The sequence below is a fragment of the Cavia porcellus genome, unplaced genomic scaffold (assembly GCF_034190915.1).
Source record: "Cavia porcellus strain 051 isolate PalLab524CR breed Dunkin Hartley unplaced genomic scaffold, mCavPor4.1 scaffold_1, whole genome shotgun sequence".
NCBI lineage: Eukaryota > Metazoa > Chordata > Mammalia > Rodentia > Caviidae > Cavia > Cavia porcellus.
In genome coordinates, this window is record NW_026947484.1 from 205,724,413 (window position 1) to 205,747,462 (window position 23,050).

Here is a 23,050-nt window from a genome sequence, read left to right on the forward strand (position 1 = left end):
TTACAATCCACCAAAATGAAATACTTTTAGGAATTAATCTAACAAAAGCAGAAGATCTATATAGGGAAATTTATAGTACCCTGAAAAAGAAATCAAAGAGGCCTTCAGAAAATGGAAAGTCATCCCTTGTTCATGGATAGGAAGAACAAACATTGTGAAAATGGCTTCTCCCAAAATTGTTACACAAATTTAATATAATCCCAATCAAAATGCCACTAGCATACCTCACAGATCAAGAGAAATCACTCCTGAAATTCATCTGGAACTAGAAAGACATAGAATAGCAAAGGCAGTTCTAAGCAACAAAGACACGGTAGAAGACATTACAATCCCTGACTTGAAGTTATACTATAAAGCTACTGTAATAAAATCAGCATGGTACTAGAATAAAAACAGACCTGAAGATCAATGGAATAGATTAGAAGATACAGTTACAACTACAAACACACTTAGCCAAATTATCTTTCATAAAGGGGCCAAACATTTTCACTGGAAGAAAGATAGTCTCTTTAATAAATGATGCTGGAAAAATCAGCTCTACATATGCCAAAAACTAGAACTAGACCCATGCCTATCACCGTGTACTAAAGTAAAGTCTAAATTGATCAAAGATCTAAATATTGAAACAGAAACACTAAATCTGTTGGAAGAAAAAGTGGGTAGAAATCTTGAAGACATAGGGGTGGGTAGAGAATTCACGAACAAGAATCAAATAATGCACATGAAATACTTCACAGAATCAATAACTGGGATTGCATCCTATTAAAAAGTTTTTGCATGTTGAAAGAAATCTCCTGCACAGTGAAAAGAAAACCCACAAATTGGGAAAAATCTTAGTGGACAGTCCCTCAGACAAAGGAATTCTTTCCAGAACATATATAGAATTTTTAAAAAATCAGATCCCCAATATTCAAAGACCCATTCCAAAAATGGGCATCTGACATGAATACACAGTTCTCAGATGAAGAAATACAAATGGCAAATAAATATATGAAAAAATGTTCAGCATCATTGGTCATTAAAGAAATGCAATTTATAACAGCACTGAGGTTCATCTCACTTCTGAAAGAATGGCCAGGATAAAGAAAACTACCAACAACAAATGCTGCAGAGGTTGCTGGGAAAAAGGAATTCTTCTGCACTATTGGTGGGAGTGTAGACTAGTGTGACCCTGTGGAGCTAAGTCTGGACATCCCTCCTAAAGCTAAGATAGGAAGTTTCACTTGACTCAGCTATTCCACTTCTGGGCATATTCCCAGAAGAACTGAAAACATCATACCACAGTGATATATGTGCACCCATGTTTATAGCAGCACAATTTGTAATAGCTAGATCTTGGAAACAACCTAATTGCTCATCAACCGAGGAATGCATAAAAATGATGTGGTATTTTTATACAATGGAGCACTACTCTGTTATAAAAATGACCACATTGAAATATTCATAAGTAAAGGGATGCAACTTGAGACCATACTCATAAGTGAAATAAATCAAACTCACATGTGTAAATACGGTATAGTCTCCTTAGTGTAAGAAATGGAAAGAGTGCATAAGATACAAAAACTAGATACATAAAGAAAGGACAAGAATTGGCTTAAAGGGGAAAGAATAATATCTCAGAGAAAATGAGGAAAAAGGTAAAGGAAGGAAAAAGAAAATATATAAAATAATAAATAAAATAAATAAAAATATATAAAATTATATAGACACACTTTTATAGCCAAGATGATTGTGCTACAAATTCTATAAGGTATTGAAACAAAATTGTTAACATTTGTAGGATTGGGACAACTGTGCATATTATTGTATGGTGATCTGAGGAACTCTTGAAAGTCATTATGTAAAATAACAACCCTATTTGCGCGTATACCACCTTGTTTTGAAAGCATCTATTGTCAGTGTTCTGGGCACTTTGCTATTGTTGCTTATATGTCTTTTTCATTTCATATTTTTCTAGGAATTTGTGTTGTGTTTTTTGTTTTTCCTTTGATACAGAAAGAATAGGTATACAAGTAGAGACTCATGCATGCATAGAACTTCTAGACACTTTATGAGAATCGATTGTATAATGCATGATGAAATGAACAGCTACTTTGAAGAAAAAGAGACACCCAGTGGTGATTCCTTAGTACTACATGTGAAATTCTTTGTTCAGAGTGATTTTAGTCTGTTTTATTTTATTTAATTTCAACATATGTGAAGGTATGGACAACTACTTTCAAGAGAATGAGAGACATTATTGTAGCCATTGGTGACTTCCCTATTGTCTGGTCTTGAAGACCTAAAATGCCTTCACCATCCTGTGCTGATCAGTTTTACACTATTTTGTTTTTTATGAATTTCTTGTATGTGAAGACATAAAGAACTATTTGGAAGAAAACAAGAGACACTTTGATAGACAGTGAAAATCTCTAGTTGTCTTACTTTGAAATATGTGTCTCTTACATTGTTTTCTTATGATCTGTTTTATTGTGTTTAATTTTACCCTCTTTAAAATAAATAAATAAATAAATAATAAATAAATAAATATGGTTTCCATTACTACTTCACAATCTTATTTAGGGGTAAATGATATAGATTTACTGGTTTATAAATATACTTCCTATAAAGTTATTTATAACAATCAATTTTAAAATGTCATATTTTTAAAGTGAGAAATCAAAAATTAAGGTTTTAATAACAGTTCTTTCTCTTCTTTTAGGTTCAAAATATTTATACTAAGGTCACTAATAATTTCATCAGGATATTTCACTGATATTTTAAATTCATTAAATAGGTATTAATTATAAACACTATGTTCATGATCCAGTTGTGGTACTGAAGAAAATCATTTACATTGGAAAATAGTTGTAGTTTTCTGTAGCATTATTGTTTTCAAACATCTAGCTATTGTTAATATATCACAATTGGTTTTCTTTTTAGACCTTTTGGTTTTCTCTGTCTATTGTGATATCAGATGAAGGATAATAAGTTCATACAGTAACAAACCTTTGGACAACAGTATACTGTTTCAGAAAATGGTGCCTCTGATTAAATTCTGTCTGCTATTTTTCTTCAGAATTTCCTGTCTTCTTGATGTGCAAATGGATGTGGATGTAAACCCTTCTTAATTGACAACAACTAATGCATTCACAAATATTGAATATCTTTTTAATGATTTAAGCTATGGAAAACTTTTATATTACTTTTTATTTAAACCACTATGATATATAAGGATGAATCTTTGGACTAATTGTAACATTCTTAACTAGAATGATTATCTCAGCTCTATAATTTATTATAGTGACCAGTATCTGTGGGAAGCCCTGTAATTGGCTGCCACCTTATATCTGCTGGTCACACCACCTTAACCCCCTCTAGGAGTTAAGTTTGGTAGTTAAGCAGCTTCTTGCCTAGCCTGTTTGGCTCATTAAGGGATTATGCTAATCAGCCCATGTCATGGTTTATGTTTGTGTCCCCCAGGCCTCATGAGTTTGCATTGTTCATTTGTGATGGTTCATTGTATAGTGCTTGGATTGATGGTGTCAGTGCTCCACCCATATAGGGGTGGAGCCAGGATGTGATGTAATGGCAGGAAGAAGGTGTGTCTTTCTCTCTTTGCTGGTTCGAGTTTGCTGCTGGCAGCCGCCATGTACTGCAGCCCAGCCATGCCTGCCTGTCTTGGAGCCAACTGAGTGTGGACTGAAACCTCCAAAAACTGTAAGAAATAAACCTTTCCTTTCTCAACTTTGCGCTTCAGGTATTTTGTCTCAGTGACGAGCATAAAGTGACTAAGACAGAAATTTGGTACCGAGGAGTGGGGTCATTTGCTGTGACTATACCTGGCCATGTTTTTCAAGAGGCTTTGGAAATGGCTTATGGGGGGAGTTTGGAAAGGTTTGGCCATGTCGCCTGGATGCATAGAGCTGGAGCAGCTTAGGCTGTTCTGTAGAGGAGATTCTGGTCAGAGCTCAAGAGACCAGAAAGCTGATAGAAAGCCTGATGGTAAAGACCAGGCTTAGGAGGTTTCTGCTGGAAAGGACTGCATTGGTCGTTGGACTCCACATGATGTGTGTTATGGCTTAGCAGAAAGTTTGGCTGCATTTTGCTCCTTCCCAGAGACTTTGTCTGAGACTGAGACAAAGGGCAATGGACTGATTAATCTTGAAAAAGAAATTAAAAAGCAACCAAATGTTGAGGCTGTGGCATGGCTATTGTTGGCAGCTTTTAGCCAACTTTATGTTTCAAATCAGGAGCAAAGAGCCCAGCAGGATAATTTACAATGCTGTGAGTTTGGCCAGAAGGAAAATTCCAGGAAGGGTGTGGATTGTAAAGACAGAGGTGAGATTTTGATTCCTGAGGAGAAACAGAGAGTTAAGAAAGATGGCCCCGGGGCATCCCAGGAAGCAAGTCCCCACCCTGTGCAGCCTCACAGCAAAGATGAAAAATTTTGCTCAGAGAAAAAATCTACAGAGTGCCATGCTCCAGAATGGCAACAGAGGCCAAGTGAGGTTCCAGAATGGCAACAGAGGCCACATGAGTTTCCAGAAAGGCGGCAACATAGAGAAGCTTTTCATCACAACTAGGTAAACAGAGCCCTGCGATCCAGGCAACTGACCCCTACAGCCAAGAGAGAGAAAAGCCTGGCTACTGCTTCAGCTAGCAGGAAACCTTGGCAGCATCCACAAGGTGCTGATTTTAGGTGCAAGGAAAATGCACAAATTCTGAGGGTAAGACGGCTTCCACCTCAATTGCAAAGGGCCTGGCTGGCCAAGCAGTGTGCCCCTGAGAGGGCAATTTGTGAAGATGTAAGTGTGAAGCCAAAGGTACAGTAGAGACCCCAGAAGTTTGAAAAAGCCAGGAACGTGGATGATCCAAGGAAAGCTGCAAAAAGCGAGTAGAGAGGATTTAAGAGAAAAGCTGCGGGAGTTGAAATCGCTGGAAGTGCCCTGGGGGTGGAATCACCCAAGGCTTTTGGAGCTTGCAACCAGATTGCTTCAGATGCAGAGCTTGGAACTCTAGGACTTAATGTTTGTCCTGCTGGATGTTGGACTTGCTTTGATTCCAATGATTTATATTCCCCTGTTTGTAACTTTTGGAATGGTAATGTTTATCTTGTGCCTTTGCATTTCAGAAATGTTTAACCTTGTTTCTTTTGTACAGGGGCTTACGGTTAAGAGTTTACCATAGATCTTGGAGGACACTTGGGACTTGGACTTTTCAGCAATGTTGAAGCTGTTAGGAGGTTGGCAACTCTTGGAGATGGACTAAATGTCTTTTGTATAAAGGATGTACATGAGTCCTGGGGGCCAGGGGTGGAATGTCATGGTTCATGTTTGTGTCCCCCAGGCCTCATGAGTTTGCATTGTTCATTTGTGATGGTTCATTGTATAGTGCTTGGATTGATGGTGTCAGTGCTCCACCCATATAGGGGTGGAGCCAGGATGTGATGTAATGGCAGGAAGAAGGTGTGTCTTTCTCTCTTTGCTGGTTCGAGTTTGCTGCTGGCAGCCGTCATGTACTGCAGCCCAGCCATGCCTGCCTGTCTTGGAGCCAACTGAGTGTGGACTGAAACCTCCAAAAACTGTAAGAAATAAACCTTTTCTTTCCCAACTTTGCACTTCAGGTATTTTGTCTCAGTGACGAGCATAAAGTGACTAAGACAGCCCACCTCATGAGCAAGCATGGGAAATTTGAAAATTTGAATTAACCCATAACCCTCGGTCTTGTCACTGTTGCTAAGTTATCTGCTGACATCTAAGAACCCAACTCCCTCCTTTCTCAATGCCCTGTATAGTTGTTACCCTTTCCTTAAATAAATGAGACTTGATCAGACTTTTGTCTTGTCTCCATTCTTTGCATCTCTTGTCCCCTTTCATCCCCACTCCCCCTCTAGGGTCTTTGTGGACTTACCTGCAGGCCGGGACAGGTGTTCATTAGCTTATTCTCTAGAAAAAGATAAATTAGTGAATACTGCAGCAGGATTGTTGCAGGGTGGACGTAAGTCCAAATCCACCTCTAGGGACTGCAGTCACGTCTTTGACTAAATATATCGCTTACAAGACACCTAACATTCATTAAACCTGTGTGGCCAATGTGAAGGTGGCCAAAGACAGAATTAGCTGAACCCTCCTCAGAAACCCCTTCTATTACTGTATGTGGCCCTTTGGTCCTACCCAGAATTGATCACTGGGGCATATGAATGATATTTCTTAGGAACACTTTCAATGCAGCTTATTTTAATGTACAGAACACATCCCTGGTGCTCCGCTAGTGGGCAATCAATTAAACAAGTAAATAATGGTGCCCAATGGTGCTTATCTATTTACCAATAAATAAGTTTAATAAAAAAATTTGACAATTGCTTAGATTATGAATCTTTTAACAAAATGCTACAGATATAGGAACAAAGAATTATTTAAAAGCTCTTGAAAATTTCTGTAACTTTCTACCGTGATGAACTTTGTTGTCCTGTAAATATGATCAAGCAAGTTGTAAAACAATTTAAGGTTCTGTACCATCTGTTATTTCTCTCAGAGTTGATACTTTTGAAAATTAAAATATGGGCTTCCAGGAGAACATGGCGGACAGATAGCAGCAGCTATGGAGGCTCTCTGAAAGACCCAGCTTAGAATTCAGGAATGGTGCTGAGTAAGGAATCATAAGCAAGAGAAAATATGCCCTGGTGACCCAAGAATGAACTGGGCTGAGAGAAACCAACTGGGAATGCAATCCTGGTGCTATAACAGGAACAGATAAAGCCTCAGCATGGAAGCTGGAGCCTGTGCCATTGGAAACCGAGATTTGGGTTTCCTGCCACCGTGGCTGCGTCTGCATTGGCTTGGCAGGGAGAGAGACTCCCAAAAGCTCTGAGAAGGGGAATCAGTGAAGGGAGTTGAGAGCGGGATGGGCGGGGAGTCGGGCATCCATCTCCAGTGAGTGAGGGAAAACTGGGACTCTTCAATGGTCTAGGAGACTCTAACAGAGGACATTCTGGGACCGGGCAGACTTGCGGGAACATGGCGCTGCAGTGACTTCAGTCACCAATATCTGTCTCAAGCGGGATTGGTGAGCAGTGCCTAGCCCACGTGATGCTGCTGGCTGAGACCAAGTAGACTAGCACAGCCCAGGTCCCAGCTCCTGAAGGTGATCTGGAGGGGCGGGCCCTGCATAGGTTGCCTGATCTGCAACTTCCTGGTGTGCTGCAGTGGGCGGGAACACCTAGCCAGCGCAATTCAATCAGACTGTAACTGACAGGGAAGGAAGCTGGGCCTCCTATATACGCTTGCATATATAAGGAACAAAGAATATGGGAAGAGGCAGCAACAAGAAAGGGTCCTTGGTCCCCAATCCTGAGAAAGAGGCAACAGCAGACACAGCACCAATAGACATAAAGCGCTATCTCGAGAGCCTCATAGACAAGTTCAGGAATGAAGTTATTAATGACCTGAAGCTAGACATAAGCAGAATAGTTAGAGAAATGCTAAGCACCACCCAAGAAAAAAATAGATGGTGGAATGGAAGAACAGAAAAAGAGGGGAGAATTGTTTCATGGAGAAAATAGAGAGCATAGAATACAGGAAGCAGGTTCAAAGAGATTACCAAGAAACTAAAAAGTCTATCGAAAACTGGCATAACATCTTGAAAGAAACTAAGGACAGATTATCTGAACTGGAGGGCAGATTTGTAATATGGGAGCATGAAATGAAAAACTTCTTAAAAATAACAAAGAAACAAACAGCAATAATACAAAGATTAGAAGATGATAAGAGGGTCTATAACTTAAGAATTAAGAACATAAAAGAAGAAGTAGGGACACAAACAACTGAACTACAAAAGCTACTCACAGAAATAATCCAGGAGAATTTTCCTAATTTAGCAAAAGGTAAAGATGCTCAGTTGTATGAAGCATACAGGACCCCAGCCACCTACAACCCAAACAGAGCTACACCCAGGCATATAATAACTAAAATTCCAGAAATCCAATACAAGAACAGAATACTAAAAGCTGTGAGACAAGAAACAGATCACTTACAAGGGAACACCCATCAGAATTACAGCAGACTTCTCGGCACAAACCATCAAATCACGAAGAGCGTGGAGGGAAATAATTTGAGCTTTGAAAGATAATAATCTCCAGCCAAGATTGATATATCCTGCACAACTATCCCTGGAAATTGATAGAAAAATAAGGTGCTTCCAGGATAAAGAGGAACTAGGGGAATATGCAACCACCAATTCAACTCTACAGAGAATACTGCAAGATATTCTAAGAAAGAAAAATACGAAGAATCCAGAAGTAGCGGCAGAGAAGCCACAATGAATGGAGCAGAAAACAAAATAAAGAAGACAAACTGACAACAAATGACAGCAAAAGAGCTCAACAGAAATGAGGCAGAGAAGATTGGATGATAGGAACAGCTATTTTGGAGAAAATGACGTCTTTAGAGGTAATACTGATTTAGTATCATCTTGTTTTGAAGTCTCATCAAGATTTTGTTCTGTCTCCATTGGTCTAAACAGGTGGTATCTTATTGGATTTTATTATATATGATAGTATAAGCAAAACCTTTTATAGACAAGGAGATTATATAGAAACTATTGTTCATTTTCTGTTAGTCGATTCTAAATACCCTGTAATACTGTCATTCTCTTAAATGGTTTTGCATTGTTTTGCTATATTTGATGCTACAGTATACGAAGTTATACTCAAAGATTTCAAGGAAAGAGACAATATGGTAACTACTTTTATGTTGGGATAATCTTGTGGTGAAACACTATTTTGCTTAAATGGTTATGTTTTGATCTGCGCTGATTTGCTGTTATGCCCTCTTTTATCTCAATCTCCATTTTATTATTTACTTTTTTATCCTTTTAATTAAGGGAAAAATAAATTTAAAAATAGCAGGATATATTATAGTAACCCACTTTGACTTTCCATTATCTTGATTTAAAGCCCTGTATTGCTCTCACCATCTTGTTTTGACTGATGTTCCTCTATTCTGTTTTGCTTGATAGTACCAGGTTCGAAAGTTTAGGCAACAGCTGTGAAGATAGTGGGATTCATTATGACACCCATTCTGGTTGACTATTATCTAGTTTTGAAGACCTATAATGTCTCCAATGTTTTGGTTTTGTTGGTTTTGTTCTTTACTGTTTTGTTCAATTTTATTATAACTAATGATATAGACAATTCTATTAGAGATAGCGGGAGGCATTATGGTAACCATTGTTGATCACCTAGTATTATGCTTTTACATTATCTATTATGTCCACCCTTTTGATTTGACTGACTGTTCTGTTATGTCACATTTGGTTCTACTCTCTTTCAAAAAAGAAATAAGAACTGTGGGAGCAACAAAACACAAAATGTGCAATTGTCATTGTACAACAGAGAGGAAAAGAAAGTGCTCTAAATGATATAATTGCATGTATATTTAAGTGTATAAGATAGATAATGATATTACTGAGTTCTGTTGAATCATTGAACAGAACTGTTTGCAGTCTCACTGTTGGAATGTCCACTTTATAAGCTTTAATTTTGTAACTTGAACAATTATTTCTAAGATGACAAAATGTAATCCATTAACTAGTGATTTTCTACTGTTTCTTTCTGTAAATCTGTATAACTTGTACCCTTTCTCTGCTTTTTTTTCTTTTTCTCCTTAAATAAAATTAAAAAATAAATAAATAAAAGAAAGCTGACCTGAGAATAGCAGTCTTGGCCTGCAGTGTTAACTCTTTTCTGCACATTATCAAATCATAGATTATGAATGTGTGCATTTTGTTGGATGTCACACTTTTTAAAATGGAATAAAGTAATAAAAATGTAACTACAAAAAAAAAGAAAATTAAAATATGATGGAGTTGACTGAGATTTGGTGTTAGACCAAATTATCACATCCTACTTTTGACTGAAGCCAATCAAATCCTAACTTTAGCTACCATAAAACACTGAGTAAGTTCCAAGAATAAAGTACTTGATATTTTCACTTCTAAAATTTTAGAACACAAAAATCTCATAATTTTGATATCCCCTGAGACTATGCTTACTCACATTTCATTAAAATAAAAAGGTAGTAATATGTATATGTACCATTTCCTGACAGTGAATGCATCCATCACAAGAATATATAATAAAAAAGGGAAAAATTAGAAAGGTAAAATAGAGATATGATGATTTTTAAGACAGTTGTCCTTTATTAAAAACTAATATATAATTTGCTTTTGTGTATATCTCTCGTATTTTTGAGTTTGCTGTTACCTTTAAATATAAACAATAAATATTTATACAAATCTAATGCATATTTATAAATATATATTGACTAGTGAATTTTAAATATTGGAAATTTCCTACATCATTGACTCAAACACAATCAATTAATGTATACTACAATGGTACCTTGGCTTATGAATTTAATTTGTTTTACAACTTTAGGAAAGAAGGCTGTATTTGTATTTATATGGGGAAGATGTCCAGTAGTCTTATTTGTTACCCAATGTAGAGTTTATGAATGAATGGGAGCAAAATTTTGCTTAACACTTTTGTTTGCAAACCAAATGATTTACAAATAGAAGTATTCAGGAAGTGATGTATCACTGTAATTTTTAAATTCATGGTAACTGTTTCATCTGAAGTTCTTCATTTTGGAAGAATTTAATAATCAGCTTCCTTGATTTAACACACAGTGTTTTCTTTGGTCAGTAGCAATTCTGGGGATCAATGTTAGCCTTTTATAATTAGTGAGAGGATTTTATGAGTAAAATTATTATAGGGAACTATGACATAGTGCCTTGATTTTTGTTAGAGCCCTGTTACCAAGACACTGATTAGGTGATAGGGTAGGGAAGAGGAAAGACTTAATAATATGCATTTTTTACCACCTCAATTTGGGCCAGTGAAAGAGGAGGCGAAAAAGTATTCAGTGAAAAAGTAAATACATAATCAATCCAGTTCCACAGTGACCAATGTCAGTGACTTGTTGTGGAAATGCTTCCTATGAAAATTTTCCCAACATCCCCACCACACTTTCAGTTGAAGCGTTATATTCAGCATAACATTGAGCTGAATTTACTGCTACACTTTCTCAAGTGTGTGCCTATAATTGTTAGGGAAAATCAGTTCTTCTGTCACAGCTACTTAATTAGTTTCCTTTTCCCTACAATTTCCCTCCTAAGCAGAGGCCCATTCAACCCAGCATGCAATAAGGATCTCTGCACTTTGTCCTCCTACTCTGACCAAACATGTGCCTTGCTTCCTTATTCCTAAACTCTACATCTCTACATATACAAAAAGCATCTACAGTAGAAATATTTCCCTTTTCACATTTCTGCTTGAAAATTTTACTGAGGACACATTTCCTCATCACAACTGTGTTTCATTCAGGTCCTCCTTGGTCTGTATTTGTCCTTTTGGATCTTTTCTCTTTCCTCAGAGGCCTAAAACCATAAATACCACTAATGATATTTTACCTTCAAAATGTTTGCTACTTATCTACTCTTTTGAGAGTTTTATTATCCTTAATCTGAAAGACAATTCTTGTGAAATTTTGCTGTCCCTAAATGCCCAGTGAAATTTGGGGCACTTGATACAACACTGCCCTCTTGGTCAGAGCAAAGATGTCTTTGTAACAGCATGGTACTGGTGGAAAAAACAGACCTAGGATCTACAGAACAGAGTAGAAGATAGAGAAACAACTTCAAATGCTCTCAACCTCACCTGATCTTTGACAAAGGGGCCAAACATATTACTTGAAGGAAGGACAGACTTTTTAATAAATGGTGCTGGAAAACGTGACTTTCTATATGCTGAAACCAAAAGTAGACCATGTCTATCATCATGTACTAAATGAAAATCAGAATGTTTCAAAGATCTAAACAGTAAAACTCAAACACTAAATCTGCTGGATAGAGTAGATAGAACTCTAAAAGACATAGGTGAAGGCAAAGAACTTATGAAGAAAACCTCAGTTGCACAGGAACTATCACAAAGAATCAACAGCCAGGATCTCATCTTACTAAAAAGCTTTTTCACAGCAAAAGAAACACCAACAGAGTGAAAAGGCAATTCTCAGTGTGGGAAAAAAAATCTATGCTAGCTGTTCTTCAGACAAAGAACTAGTATCTAGAATATGTGAAGAAAAAAATTAGACACTCTGTTTTGCTTACTTTTCTCTCGTAACTAGGACAAAACACCCCACACCCCAAATGAAGAAAGGAAAGGTTTATTTAGCTCACTGTATGTGGTGGTTTCAGTCCATAATCAGCTGGCTCCAAGGCAGGGAAGCATGACACAGGAGTGGCACTTCAAGGTAGCAGCCAATTAAAAAAAGAAGAGCACGCCTCTTTTCCTCCCCTAGAGTATATGCAGGGTACCCTTCTCCTCCACCCAGATGGGTGTAGCACTCACAAAATCTCTGTGAGCTCTGCTTGTACAGGATGATGATATTTACAAAGTAAGAAGCCTGGATCCCTGCTGCCTCTTTCAATTAAATTCTAAACTTAACAAGCTGACACAATATATCAATCATATCACCCTCCAAATTCAAAGACCCAATCCAAAAATAGGCATCTGAGATGAAAAGCCCTATCTCAGAAGAAGAAGTACAAATGGAGCTACTCTAGTAATTGCTAAGTATTTCTTAACCCAGTGAAATTGACAGATGAGGATTAATGGTCCTAACTACTTTTCCTATAGGGAAAGTGGTATCTTGGACTTAGTCTTGATTGTGTAAGGAAACTTTACATAATTTAAAGTCATTTAAAGCAAGTAATTTACTCTGGGGTTTCCACTTTGTTCAAAACTGAAAGGCTAAATTTTGCTTCCTGACACTTAAAAATGATGTACTTATTGGGGTCTGCAATGACTACCTTTTTCATTTTTCTGATGTGCTGTCTTTGCAAAACCCCATAACTTTGCTGGATCAGAATAAATTCACTGTGCTATTAGGCCTGTATACAGACAATATTTGACAGAGGCAATATTTAAGTAAATGAGGACTTAATGGAATTCCATTCAGTGGAGTGTCCCACCTGTAAATAGATTGATCATGACTGATATTCTCCAGCATGGTAGAAATTCTACAAGGGCATGGTTTAAGACCTAACACTATTTTCTCAAGTCATAATTGTAGAAATGCAGTGGCATTCATGGCTCATTTTGGTCCTTGCCAATATGACAGTTAGGGTGGTTTCAAGTTGGTCAAGTTTGGACTCTGTTCAAACTGCAACACACTTCTAGCACAGTCCAGGGTGACACTCCTGCCCCTGCTGCTGAGCTAAAAGGCTTTGCTCCTTCCTGCCCTTTCAGCATAATGTGTCTGCTTTAGACCCAGCCAATCACAAACTGAAAATATGAGCGACTTTAACCTCTGCACCTTTATATTACTCTCTGTGCCTTTAAATTAAAGGCATTCTCTCTCAGTGATGAGGAAGCTAACTAATGCATCCAATCATCATGGTTAAAATGTTTTTTTCATTTATTAAAATTTAATTTCCTTGTACTTATTTCCTTGTACATATACTAAAATATAATGTCCAAAGTTATGGACAATGGCTATGTTAAAAATCTCTGTAAAATTGTAATGCATGTCTATATGCTGTTACTAGGTGATAGATATCGGACTTTAGAAAACACCCAATAAACCCATTGCCTTCCTTATATAAGTTTGAAATAAAATAAAAAATAAACAAATAGTAAAGCTTGTGAGATTACAGTACCATCGTTTATTACTAATAAGCTAATACTAGTAATATCTCTTGCATTTAAGGGCAAGTAATTTAGCAAATGTCTATCTAGAGAACCAGATAAGCTTACTCAGCTGATAACTGGCCACAGTTAGTATGGGCAAACTTCACATAGAGACAGCGACTGCAGAGAATAACCTGAGCCCTGACAGCCATCAGAGAAATGGCAAGGGGAAGAAAGAGTAAGGACAGTGCCTATGTAGCTTCTCATTCTAAGCTCAGAGGTCACACAAGTAACATCAGTGAGAAATAAACCATAGGCTGGGGATTGGGAAGGAATTTGAGAAAATACCACATGAAAAAAACTCTAATGCCGATAAGGTAGCACTCTTTCAAATATTTCCCATTTTTAATTCATTTGCCTCAGTGTTTTCAACCCAATTCCTGCTGAACTGTATAGTTTAAGTGTTTTGCCCATTGAGGGAGTGATACCTGGTAAACCCTTCTGTTACTGTGTATCCCTGTGTCCCTACTTTCATTACATAGTGGCTAATGTGTGATTGTTACATCCACTCATTTACATGTTGCTTATGGCTTTCTGCACAGCAAAGTTACAGTTAGCCATCCAAGCCTAAAATAGTTCCTCTCTGATCTTTTACAGAAAACATCTGCTAGTTTCTGTCTTGAAATTTGGAAGCATATTCAGGTCAGCTCTAGTGGCTTAAATAGTAAAATTTTGATAAATTTGTTGACAGAATAGTTCAATGGTCCCACTTAGTTTTTTAATGGCAGAGATAGTTGGGTATTGACACCAGTATAACCCTCATTTCTAACTGGGAAGGTAAGAAAACACTGCATTGGTAAGCATCAATGAATTTCATTGAGATGGTGGTGTATGAGAAGAAAACAGAAAATTTGGTAGCTTCTCTTTGTAACATTTTTTGTCTGTTAGATGTTCGAGCTCACACAAGTGCAAATTGTAAGTAAAATTAATCTTCCTTAAACAGCCCCCAAATCAGTACACATATACAGAACTAACTGATATTAGACAAAGTTGACAAGAACATATATTGTAGAAGAGACAATCTTTTTAATAAATGCTTCTGGGAAAACTGAGTATGCCTATACAAAACTTATACAGAGTATAAGTATAGTTATACAGAACTCTGGAATTCTATCCCTTTCTGTCATGTCTGTCACTATCCACAAAACCACACTAAATTAATCAAAGATCTTAATGTAAGATCTATATGAAATCCCTCCAGGAAAATACAGGTAAACCCTTAAAGTTATTAATGAACACAAAAAAATTTCAAATGGTACCTCAAAAATACATGAAACAAAAATAAAAAGAGAAAAAACTGATATTGTATCAACCTAAGTTCCACATTAAAGGAACAAATCAATGTTGTCTCTTATATCAGAAACAACATACAAAATTAAGGGCTAGTAATTTAATTACTTGCCCTCTACTGAACAGCCATCTTTAACTCCCTCATTTGTTAAAGATGAATGACCAGTGGACCCATGACAGAGGGTCATTGTGCTTATCATTTAATTTATTGCATGTGCCTTTATTGTAAAGATTGCTCAGTAAATCTTTGCAATTATTTTTATGATTGGCCATTTCAAATGTGTAAGTTCAAGTGCACAGCTTTTCATGGTAGTGGTCAGAGTTTTAGCTGTCTATCTAGGATCAATGAATGGTAAGATTGTTCATTTCAGCACTACTATTATGCCCATGTACAATGTGCTCTTGGAAAGTATGAGTTCTTGAAATGAGAAGACAGAGTTCAACCATTGTCATCATCACTTCTTGGGTGGTCAAGATATTTTATGGGTCTTTACTGGATATACTGAGGATTAAGAAAGCCAAATATGGTGAACCATTTAGGAATCACTCTCTAAAGGTTACTTAATATTGTTATTGTGTGATTATGGACATTTTTAAACTTTGTATTGTCATTTATTTAGTAACCAACACTTGTGATGCATAACTTTTGGAAACTTTACCTTTGTTTCTGAGTAGGATTTAAAAATCTTCACTAAGGCTTCTAAAAGCTCAAAAAGTGATAGAACTGATAGCAAGAAGTGATGGAAATGAAAGACTTCAAATATCATGCTATTCACCTATGGTAAATGATGAATACTAAAGATTTATAATCTGCTGGTGAATGAATGAAGAACTGAATATATGATATATGGATACACAATAAATTAGTATATATATATATGAAAGACAAAACAAACCTGAAGAAAAAAAGCATAATTCTTCACAAAGAATTCATGCCAAAATGTATCCAAATGCACTAAAATGAAATAATTTTAATAATCCCAGAGGCTGACTGGTTTATTGCTCCTCTTGTTAACTCAGCATGATGTCAGCTGCCATACAAATCAGTCTGGAGAACATAGATTTCATAGTGCTGAGATGAAAATTACTTTAAGCATCAGAATTTTATATCTGAGTTTTGGCCCTTATTTCTTTTGATTATAAATATAGAAAAAGAGATTTGGCTTTGAAAGAACTCATGAAGGAATGAGCATATAAGAAAAATCAAATTCTAGGAAGTGAGCCAGGCCATACTTCCACTGTCACTCCCAAAACAAACAAGCCCCAAAATGTTGTCAACAAGGAGGAGGTAAGATGTCTTTTAAAAAGAAGTGTTTTTATTTAAGCTGGAACCAGAGGCACAGTATAGATGGAGTTTGCAAAGCTGTGCAACTGGGTTAGAATTTTGACAGAATTTTTGATATGGAAATATTTGAAGCTATAGTATATGAAGTTTTATCCAAATATTTTAAGGAAAAAGACAGACACTATGGTAACTACTATTCTTTAAAAAAAATTATTTAGCTATTTCTTATGTTTATTTTAATTAAGGGAAAAACTTAAAAAATTAGGATATATAGTAGTAACTCTTTTTGATCTCCTATTAACTTGTTTTGAAGTCCTGTAATACTCCCAAGATCTTGTTTTGACTGATTAGACTCTGTTCCATTCTGTGCGACAGTAGCAAGTTTGAAGGTATAGGCAACTAATTTGAAGGCAATAAGATTCACAAAGATGCCCATTCTGGTTTGACTATTGTCTCCTTTGGAAGTCCTGCAATGTTCACAATGCCTAAGTTTTATTGGTCTTGTTCTCCACTGTTTTGTCCGGCTTTATAATATCTAATGAGATGGACAATTCCTTTTAAGGAAACAAGAGACAATGTTGATAACCATTGTTGATGACCTTGTACTCTGTTCTACATCATGTGCTATGTCTATCCTTGGTTTGGACTTACAGCTTTGTTTTGCCATATTTGACTTTATTATCTCCCCCCCAAGAGAGTAATGAGAACTGAGGAGTAATAAAATCCAAAATGTGTAAATTTTGTTATAAAAAAGAGAGGGAGGGAAAAAAAAAAAAAGAGCTCTAACGGATATAACAACAAGTGTGTTTAGGGATGTTAAATAGCTGACTATATTAATGTTTTTGGATCATTGAACACAGCTGTTTGCAGTCTCTCCGTTTGAATGTCTACTTTGTATTCTTTGATACTGTGATTTGAGCAACTATTTCCAAGATGATATTATGTAATCTATTAACAGGTGATTTCTTACTATTATGTTTATTTTTTTTTTTTTTTGTAGTTCTGTATTATGTGTAACCTTACACTGCTTTGTCTTGTTTTGTGTTTTTCTCTTTTTCCTCTTAAATAAAAAAAAAAAAAAAAAAAAAAAAAAAAAAAAATTTATTTAAAGGTGAAAAAACCAAAACAAAACAGTATAAGGGTACAAGTAATACAGAATTAAAAAAAACATTAAGAAATCACTAGTTAATAGATTACATGTTGTTATCTTAGAAATAGTTGTTCAAGTTACAGGATTAAAGCATACAAAGTGGACATCCAAACAGTGAGAATGCAAACAGTTGTGTTCAGTGATCCAACAAAAACTTAGTAATATAGTCATCTATCTCAGCACACCTAAACACACTTGCAGTTGTATCCTTTAGAGCACTCTTTGTTTCCTCTCTTTTTTACAACAACATTTACACATTTTGGGTTTTACTACTCCCATAGTTCTTATTAATTTTTTTGAAGAGAATAAAACCAAATACGCCAAACCAAGCAGTCAGACAAAACAAAGGATGGACATAGTACATGATATAAAAACAGAATACAAGGTAATCAACAATGGATACCATAATGCCCCTTGCTACCTTAAAAAGAATTGCCTATATCATCAGGTATAATAAAACTGAATAACATAGTACAGAACAAAACCAATAGAGCCTAAACATTGAAGACATTACCGGACTTCAAGAGAAGATAATAGTCAAACCATAATGGGTGTCATAGTGAATCTTATTGCCTTTAAAGTAGTTGCCTATACCCTCAAACTTGATACTACCATACAGAACAGAACAGAGTAAAATCAGTCAAAACAAGATGGTGGGAGCAATACAGGGCTTCAAATCAAGTTAATAGGAAATTGAAAAAGTTACTAAAATATATCCTGTTATTTTTTAATTTTTTCCCTAAATTAAAAAATAATGAAAAAATAAATAAATTTTTAAAAAAGGGAGAGATTGAGATAATAGCGGACATAACAACGTAACAGTACAGGTCAGAATGGAACAATTTAAGTAACATAGTGTTTCATCACAAGATAACCTGACTTAGTAGTTACCATAGTATCTCTTTCCTTGAAATATTTGAGTATAATTTCATATACTATGGCATCAAACATATCAAGGCAGTGTGAAACTATTCAAGAGGATGAAAGTATTAAAGGGTATTTAGAACCAGCTAACAGAAAACAATATTTTCTATATTATCTCTTTGCCTATAAAAGTTTTGTTTATACTATCACATATAATAAAATCCAGTAAGATACAACATGATAAAACCAATGGAGACAGAAGAACAACAATAGAAAAGAAACCTTAGGAACGATGTACATAGAAGAAAATACATGCCATACACCTCAAATATCAGACATAACAACAACTGAAATAAACAAGCAACTCTGAGAAGCTTTAAAGGAATTCAAACTAGAAATAATCTCCCAGGTAAAGGAAGAAATGATAAAAGAAATGAAAGAGATGCTGAACACATCTAAAGAAGACACAGTTAAAAAATTGGAGGAACTAAACAAAAAGATAGAATCCCTAGATGAGCAATATAAGAAACAAACATAATACATAAAGCAGATGCACAGAGATATACAGGAAATCAAAAATTCCACTGAAAGCTGTAAAAACTGCCTCAATGGAAGTGAAGGCAGAATTTCAGACCTTGAAGACAAGATTGCAGCTAGTGAACAGGAAAGGAAAGATCTTTTAAAAATAACAAGTAATCAGGAAATAACAATTCAACAACTGCAAGATGATGCAAAGAATTTTGACAGATTTTTATAGCTCATTAATTGATTTGCTCATTGATCAGTAAGTACATAGCAATGAGAAACAGAAACAAGGTAGGCCTTTGTTTCTCTTTGCTTGAGGTCAGAGGCATTTCACACTGGGTGTTTAGCCAATTTATAGCCCTTGGTCTGCAAATTCCAAGAACATTTGTCTCTCACGAAGGAAACAATGGTTGACACAGAATCATTTCTCTCTCACAAATGGAACAAAGGTTTACACAGCAAACAGGTTACTAGGGGGATTACGCATACAGAACAGCATGATAACATGGTCAGTTAATCTATAACTATGTGGTTGGTGCTTCAATTATGTGGTTACTAGGATAATCAGTATAGCACAGAATGATGAAGCTCTTTTTGCTAATAGCAATCTTTTTAACTTAGCATTTTAATTTTTTAGCATTTTAGTACAATGTAGACCACACAAGCTGTATCCTTGTTTCCTAAATTTATTTTTATTAGATCTCTGCTAAGTGACCTATAAGAAATTTGATGACTCAATTTAGTTATAAATTCTACATTTAAAAAATATTTTTATTCTATTTTGATAATAATGTATTTCAGTACACTGTGAAATTTAAGACATTTTTCAGTCTATGTGTGTATCTAGTGTCTCTTTGTCCTGTCTGTGAGAAATTGTCAAATGAGCTAGCGATCATTCACACTTTTTGAATCAACAGCAGGATTACCACTTGTCCAGTTGTCATGGAGAGACTGACAAACTCTCAGTGTTCATGGGATGCTGCGGATAAAAGGGTGTCCTATCCCTAACAACATAAGGGACAAGAATCAAGATAGTTGAGCAAAGTTGGCATGATACAACTATAAAAACAACTTTGGGGAGTTTAGAGACATCTCACAGGCACTGGCAAGTTCTGCTCATATTTCCTAAGTCCTTTTTTAGTGTGACCTCTGCTAATTGACTTATAATAATTCTGACAAGTCAATTTATAATTGTAAATTCTAAATTACTTTTGTATTATTTTAATTAACTTTTTAAAAAATGTATTTGAGTACACTGTGAAGTTTAAGACTTTTGTCAGTCTTTCTGTGTATCTGTTGATCCTGTCTATTTGCAAGCAACTGTTGAGTCTAATGAGAGAGTGATCACTCACACCTGTGGAGTCAAAAACCACAAGTGCCCTTCAGAAATGGCAAAGTGGTACAGAGCACCTCAATAAGCCCTGTAGCCATCAGGTGATGGAGAAGAACAGATATACCAGTTGCAAGAACACAGGGAACCAGAAATTGAGATAGTTCAGCAAAGGGGTGTGATACAACTGTGTAAAAATGCATGGGGAACTTGAGATATTCTCACAGACAACAACATGCTTTGTGCTTGTTTCCTAAATCCTTTACATTAGATATCTTCTTGATCTATAACAAATATGGCATGTCAATATATAGTTATAAATTCTCCATTGGAAAAATGGATTTTAATTCAGTTTTGCTAAAAATATATTTCAGTACACTCTGATATGTAAGATGATTTTCAGTCTATCCGTGTCTCTGATCTCTGTATGGTCTGTTGGTTTGTAAGCAATTGTAGGGAGTCTGACGAGCTAGTGTTTACTCTCAACTGTGGAATCAAAACCATGAGTGCCCTTCAGGAGTGTCACAGTTGGACACAGCACCTGAGTAACTCCCTGGCTTCACGGGGTGCTGGAGACCAACATATTCTCCAGCCCCAAGAAAACAGTGTACTAAGACACATGCTTGTTCAATGTAAGGAGGTGATACAAGTCTATAAACAACACCTGACAAACATAAGAGTTCTCCCAAATCCTAACAAACTGTGTGCCTGTTTTCTAAATCCTTTTACATGATATCCCTGCCAATTGATTTATAAGAAATCTGATGAGTCAATTTATAGTTTTAAATATTAAATTTGTAAAAAAAATTTAATTCAATTTGGCTGAAAATATATTTGATCTAATGTATAAGAGATTTGTTAGTCTGTTTGCATATCTGATGTTTTTGTCCAGTCTTTTGTTAACCATTATCGGGAAACAAAATGAGCTAGTAATCACATACACATGTGGAGTCAAAAACCACAAGTGCCATTCAGAAGTGCCAAAGTGGTACCTCAGTAATGCCCTTAAGTCATAGGGTGCTGGAAAAGAACAGGTACTTAAGCTGCAAGAACACAGGTGACTGAAAATGCAGCTAGTTCTGCTCCCTAGTTCTGCAAAGGAGCATAAAAAAGTACATAAACAACCCCTGGGGAACTAAGAGAGTTCCCAGTGATCCTGGAATTCTTAAGTACTTGTTTCCTAAATCCTTTTGCAAGAGGTCTCTGCTAATGGACATATAACAAATCTGATGAGTCATTTTATAGTTATAAATGCTAAATTTGCAAAAATATTTTTAATTCAATTTATTGGAAAATTATTTGAGTACACTATGATGTGTAAGATATCTGTCTGTCTGTATATCTAGTGTTTGTGTGTCCTGTCTGTTTGTAAGCAATTGTGTGTCAAATGAGCTAGGGATCACTCATATCTGTGGAATCAACATCACAAGTGCCTTACAAGTTTGCTCAAGTGGTGACTTAGTTACTTTTATTCACTGAGACAAAATACCTGATGCCCAAAATTGGGAAAGGAAAGATTTTTTTCTCACAGTTTTTGAAAGTTTCAGTCCATACTCAGTTGGCTCCAATGTAGGGTGGCATGGTGGGACCTCAGTTCATAGTGGCTGCAAACAGCAAGCAGAAACCAGCAAGAGAATGAATGACACACCTTCTTCCTGCTATTACATTGTGTGCTGGCTCCACCCCTAGCGGGTGTAGCACTGACACCATCAATCCGAGCTCTAGACAATGAACCAATCACAAATGCGCAATGCAAGAGCATGAGGCCTGGGGGCCACCAACATAAACCAGGACAAGTGGCAAGAAGAGATTTAAAAACACACCAAGGGCGTGGGATAATTGAGATGAGCAGCTGTTAAAATCCTAGGAACATAGGGGTTTATGAATTCAGCTGCTTGAGAAAAGGGGCATGATATATATATAAAACAAACAATGGGGAACTGAAAGAGTTCTCATGGACAGTGGCAAACTGTGTGCTTGTTTCCTAAATACTTTTCAGTGAGATCTCTGATAATTCACTATTAACAAATCTGACAGGTCAGTTTATAGATATAAATGCTTAATTTTAAAAATATTTTAATTCAGGTTGGCTAAAATCATATTTCTTTACAATCTGATGTATAAACTGTGTGTCAGTCTGTCAGTGTATATGGTGTCTGTTGGTTTTGTTTGTAAGCAATTATTGGGACTCTAATGAGCTAGTGATCACTCACACCTGTGGAGGCAAATGCACATGTGCCCTTCAGGACAGCCAAAGTGGGACAGAACACCTGAGTAACTACTTAGCTACACGGGGTGCTGGAGACCAACAGATACTCCAACCTCAAGAACACAGTGGACTAAGACACGTGCTGGTTCAACACAGGGAGGTGATACAAATCTCTAAAGAATACCTGGGGAAAATAGAGAGTTCTCCCAAATCCAGACAAGCTGTGTGCCTGTTTTCTAAATCTTTTTATATGAGATCTCTGCCAATTGATTTCTAAAAAATCTGATGGGTCAATTTATAGTTTTGAATACTAAATGTTAACAGATTTTTAAATTAAATTTGCCTGAAAATATATTTGAGTGCACTCTATGTGTAAAAGGCTTATTTGTCTGCATTTCTGATGTCTGTTTGTCCAGTCTCTTGTAAGCAATTGTAGGGAGTGAAATTAGCTACCAATTATTCACACCTGTGGAGTTCAATGCTCAAATTCTGTACATGATTGCCCAAAAAAGTTGATTTCCTGAGGAACACCATGAGGGCATGTGGTGCTGGACATGAACAGATACATGTTTCTGCTCTAAAACCACAGGATACTACCAATCAAATTCATTCAGCAAAGGGTGTAATACAAGTATAGAAGCTACACCTGGGGATTTAGAAACCTCTCA